Here is a 6,093-nt window from a genome sequence, read left to right as displayed (position 1 = left end):
TGTCCATTGTAGCGGTTGTATAGGCACTTGCATATTGAGATAATTTGGTTAAATCCTCTGAAGGATTGACTTCTAAGTCCTTCCATTACACATTCATCTGTTCATCTTGAGGAGTTGGAAGTGGTCCCTGGTCAATTTTTCTCCATTTCCTCTGTCTTTTGACCATAGCCCTATGCTTTGGATTGTAAAATACATCGAGGGGTGGTATTTCCTCTACCTTAAATATAATGACTTCGGAATGGTTTTATGGAATTATTTCAATATCATGCTGAGTGTTAACTAGTGAGCTCCAGTATTGCAGCAATAATGCTGCAACTCCTGGGGCTTCCTTCTTTACTTTTATCAGCCCGGTAGTTTGTAACAAACTTGGAAGCGACGGTGTTGTATGCACAAGTACTAGCTCTTACTGCAGGTTGTCACTTGATCAGCTGGCACAAGTTCACTATGAGCTTAAGCCAACTTCTATGAATTCTCAGAAGAAGCTTTTAACTGTGATGAAAGAAAGCTAACTCAAAAGAGGCTATTCTACTTGCAGAAAGAGAATGAAAATTGAAATGAAACGCAAACCCTAGCAAACCCTAGTTTACCCACTAACCCTACTTTTGCAAGAAAAGAGATGGAAACTACTGAAATGGGTTCCATTGACTACTAAAAAGGTAAATTTCATTTATTTAAGCTACTTCTGAAGAGAAATGAGAAGAAATCATCTTTTTGTACTTTTGAGCATTTTTATGTGGAATTATTATGCTTTTGTTTGTTGGTTTGTGTTATATTCTTTCCACATAGTTAACAAGGGGTTTGAAGGGCACCCGTAACCCCACTTTATGGGGTCTGGGGCAGCACCCTGAAAAATTTTGGTTTTGGACCCTATGTTAGGCTGGGCGGACCCACCTATGGTTTTGTGCATGATTTTCGCACATGTTTTTTGGACGCAATGGTTTTCGGTCCATGGTATTCGATGCTTCAGCATGTATAAATATGTATTGTAACATTGAAAGGAACATAATGAAAAATCAAGCTAGTAGTCCTAGTTTTGGGATCCAGGGGAAAATCTCTGTGTATATGTGTTTTATGTGTTCTGCTCTCACATTATTTATTTTATGTGTTTTAGAATTCGTATGCAGGTAATTCCTATACAGGGTTAAAACCTACATTTGGTATCAGAGCAATTTTGGCTTCAAGGGGACACCTTTGTTGCTGAGGGGTTTCGCTAGGGCCTGTGGTAGACCCTGTTCAGTGGGAGATCTGCGAGATCGATTCTGGTGGTGAAAGAAGATGGCGAGCAGTGGAAAGATAGAGATCGAAAAATTTAATGGTCAGAGTTTTGAGTTGTGGAAACTCAAGATGGAGGACTTGTTGGTGGATAAATATCAGTGGATCGTGGTAGATCTAAGTACTAAACCAACGGGAGTGTCTGATGAAGAATCGAAGAAGTTGGATCAGAAGGCAAAGAGCACAATACGATTGTGTGTCTCAGATTCAGTATTGTTGAATGTATCAGGGGAAGCTACAACAAAGGCTTTGTGGGACATGTTAGGGACTTTATACCAATCTAAGTCTCTGGTGAATAAACTGTTCCTGCGGAAAAAGCTGTATAACCTAAGGATAAAAGATGGAGACTCGGTGACAGAGAATCTAAACACATTTAATACTGTGGTAAGTCAGTTAGCATCTGTTGATATTAAAATTTCATATGAAGATAAGTGCATCACTTTGTTGTGTTGTCTACCAGGTTCGTGGGATAGTCTGGTTATTGCAATAGGTAGCAATGCAATTGCCATGCAGTTTGATGAAATAGTCTCATATTTTCTGACAGAGGAGATGAGACAGAAAAATATGGAGAGCCAGAATGGTGATTCCTTGTCTGTACGAGGATGGTCGCATAACAGAAAAAAAAATAAGTCATCGAGTGGGAGATATAAATCTAGAGGGAGATCTAAATCTCCAGGAAAACCTATAAAGGTGGTGTGCTGGAAATGCGGAATGGAAGGCCACTTTAAAAGGTATTGTAAATCTAAAGTTCCTAAAAAAGGAAAGAGATCTGATGAGGCTCCTTCTGCAAAGGCAAAAACCACCTCAGATGAAGGTGGGGATGTGTACTTGGCTTCTTCAAGTACACATGTAGATCATGAGGCATGATTGATTGACTCAAGTGCATCCTTTCACTTCACTCCCCATAGAGAGTGGTTCTAAAAGTATGAGAACTATGATGGTGGTGATGTCTTCTTGGGGGATGAAAAGAAGGCTAGAATCATTGGTCACGGAAAAGTAAAATTGAAGTTGCAAGGTGGAGGGGTTAGAACACTTCCGGGTGTTCTACATATACCTGCATTGGCCAGAAATCTGATTTCTGTAAGCAAGATGGATGATGTCGGTGTAAAAACAGTGTTCGAGAAGGATACCTGCAAGATGGTTTGGGGAGCACTAGTATTGATGTGGGGAGTTTAGATTGGAACTCTGTACAAGCTACAAGGTAGCACTGTTATTGATGGGTGCAATAGTTCTATGGTTCCTGAAAGTGGAGCAGAAAATCTAGTGGTCTTTGGAGAGAAGACCATGCTGTGGTATCAAAGGCTTGGAAATATTGGAGAGAAGGGCCTTCGAATACTTCATGGTAAAGGTATGGTAGAAGGTATGAGTAATAAATCTCTGGATTTTGATTTCTGTGAAAATTGTGTATATGGGAAGCATAATCGGGTGAGTTTCCCCTCTAGTAGTAAGAGGGTTAAACAGATATTAGAACTTGTGCATAGTGATGTGTTTGGACCTGTGAAGGCTCCATCACTAGGTAAGTCTGTGTACTATGTATCATTTATAGATGACTTCTCAAGGAATACATGGATATATTTCCTTAAGAAGAAATCTGAAGTCTTTGACAGGTTTAAAGAATTTAAGGCTCTGGTGGAAAACCAGACAGAGAAGAAGATAAAGGTGTTGAGGATAGATAATGGTCGAGAGTTTTACAGCAAGGAATTTGAAGAATTCTGTAAGAAGTGTGGTATATCACGGCATAAGACTACTCCATATACACCTCAGCAAAATGGAGTTGCAGAAAGAATGAATAAGACATTGATGGAAAGGGCAAGAAGCATGCTTAGTGGTGTCGGGTTAGGATAGGAATTCTAGGCAGAGGTGGTGGATACTGCATGTTACTTGGTCAACAGGTCACCTTCATCAGCGTTGGAGGATAAGACTCCACAAGAGGTATGGACTGGTAAGAAACCCTCTCTTTCACATCTAAGGGTATTTGGATGTGATGCATATGTACATGTTCCAAAGGAGAAAAGAACCAAGTTGGATAGTAAATCTGAAAAGTGCATCTTTATTGGGTATATGGATGCTTTAAAGGGTTATAAGCTTTGGAATCCAGTAACAAGGAAGGTTGTGTACAACAAAGATGTGGTGTTCAAAGAGGTGAAAGATGTTGTTAAACATGAAGTCCAACCAAAGGAACCTGAGAAGATAGAGTTTGAGCTAAACGAGGAAGAATCAAACTCTACAGCAGAGGAGGAATCAGAAGATGAAGAGCCACAAACTCCAGCTATGAGAAGATCAGTTCGAGAAAGAAGGCAGCCAGAAAGGTATAGTCCATCTACTTTCTGTTCAAATTTTGCTTTGTTTGTTACTGATGATGATCCCAGAACTATGAAGGAAGCAGCGGATTCAGAGGATGGAAAACTCTGGAAAGAGGCCATGGTTGATGAAATGGCATCTCTGCACAAAAATGAGGCTTGGGATCTAGTGGAGTTGTCGATTGGAAGGAAACCCATTGGCAGCAAATGGGTGTTCAAAAAGAAGACAAATGTAGAAGGAAAAGTGGAGAAATACAAAGCTCGGTTGGTAGCAAAAGATTATTCCCAGGTGCCAAGAATTGATTTTGGTGATATTTTTTCTCCTGTTGCCAAGGTAACTTCTATTAGATTACTTTTATCTGTTGCCGCTGGTTTTGATTTTGAGGTAGAACAGATGGATGTGAAGACAACATTTCTTCATGGGGATCTAGAAGAGGAAATCTACATGAAGCAACCTAAAGGCTTTGGAGCGAAGGGTAAGAAAGAACTGGTATGCAAGTTAAAGAAGTCTTTGTATGGGTTAAAACAGTCACCGAGGATGTGGTATCATAAATTTGATACATTTATATGGAGACCTAGCTTCACTAGAAGCAAAGAAGATCACTGTGTGTATTTTAAATTAATTGGTGACCGTGTTATTTATCTGGTCTTGTATGTGGATGATATGTTGCTAGTTGGAAATGACAAAGAAATTATCCAGGATTTGAAGACCCAATTGTCCTCCAAATTCGACATGAAAGATCTTGGTGCTGCAAACTATATTTTTAGCATGGAAATTAAAAGAGATCAGGCAAAGAGGAAGCTCTGGTTAAACCAGAGGAAGTATGTCGAGACAATACTACAGAGGTTTAATATGCAGGATAGTAAATCGGTGAAGGTTCCTATTCCTGTAGGTGTGAGGTTATCTGCTAAACAATGTCCCAAGACACAAGAAGAGGAAGAGGACATGTCCGATGTTCCATATGCAAGTGCAGTCAGTAGCCTGATGTATGCAATGGTCTGTACTAGACCAGACATTGCACATGCAGTGGGAGTATTGAGTAGGTTTATTTCAAAACCAAGAAAGGAGCATTGGACAGCAGTGAAGCATGTTTTCAGGTATTTGTGTGGCACTAGTGATTATGGTTTATGCTACCAAGGAAGTCCAGGATTGGACAGAGTGTTGGATATTCATGGCTTTGTTGATGCAGACTGGGCTGGAGATCTGGATCAGAGAGGATCTACAAGTGGGTATGTGTTTAACCTATTTGGAGGTGTAGTCAGTTGGATGACTAAGAAACAATTTGTAGTGGCACTATCAACTACAGAGGCAAAATATATGGCAGCCACTCATGCAAGCAAGGAAGCAGTTTGGTTGCAGATATTGTGTTCAAATATGGGGTTATTAAAAGGAGCTATAAGGATAGACTGTGACAGCCAAAGTGCAATTTTCTCGGCAAAGAACCCCGCATATCACTCAAAGACAAAGCAGATTAATGTTTAGTATCACTTTGTGAGGGATATGATAGAAGACAAAAAGGTGTTGCTGGTAAAGGTGGACACTTTGAAGAATATTACAGATGCATTGACAAAATTTGTGAGCTCTGAGAAGTTCTCTTGGTGTAGAGAGACAATGGACATTTCAGGGCTGGAAAAATGACTAAGCTCTCTTGTGGACCCCTGTGGAAAGAAAACAACAAGTGGGAGAATGTTGGGTTGTGTTATATTCTTTCCACGTAGTTAACAGGGGGTTTGAAGGGCACCCATAACCCCACTTTATGGGGTCCGGGGCAGCGCCCCAGAGAATTTTGGTTTTGGACCCTATGTTAGGTTGGGCGGACCCACCTATGGTTTTGTGCATGATTTTCTCACATGTTTTTTTGACGCGATGGTTTTCAGCCCATGGTATTGGATGCGATGGTTTTCGGTCCATGGTATTAGACGTGATGGTTTTCGGTCCATGGTATTGGATGCTTCGGCATGTATAAATATGTATTGTAACATTGAAAGGAACATAATGAAAAATCAAGCTGGTAGTCCCGGTTTTGGGATCTAGGGGAAAATCTCTGTGTATATGTTTTTTATGTGTTCTGCTCTCACATTATTTACTTTCTATGTTTTATAATTCGTATGCAGGTAATTTCTATACGTGGTTAAAACCTACAGTGTTTTGACTGGTTGTGATTGTGCAGAGGTTTGGTGGCAAAGGAAGATGGAGTTGGCTTTTGTAGAAACTGAGGAAGGTGTGGAGGGGTCCTAAGAAGCCCCTAGTACCCTTCTAAAGACTTCAATTGCAATCAAACTTCGAAAAGTCACTCATAAGAATTTCTACAGTAGGCTACAGGGGATCTACAAGAGGTTCTACAGGAGGATCTACAGGAGGAGGCCGAAGGCTGTTTTTGGAGGTTTGAAGGTGGAAAAATTTTGGGAAAATGGAAATGAAGGCTGGATGAAGGTGGTGGTGGGTCTATAACTTATCAAGGCAGATCAGGAACGAACGAGATGGTTGGATTTGTTCAAATGGCAAGGAAGAAACTTTGTG

The sequence above is a fragment of the Pinus tabuliformis genome, chromosome 7, assembly GCF_031772625.1.
Source record: "Pinus tabuliformis cultivar Carrire ecotype Pingquan chromosome 7, CPIR1, whole genome shotgun sequence".
NCBI lineage: Eukaryota > Viridiplantae > Streptophyta > Pinopsida > Pinales > Pinaceae > Pinus > Pinus tabuliformis.
Note: the sequence above shows the minus strand (reverse complement) of the source record.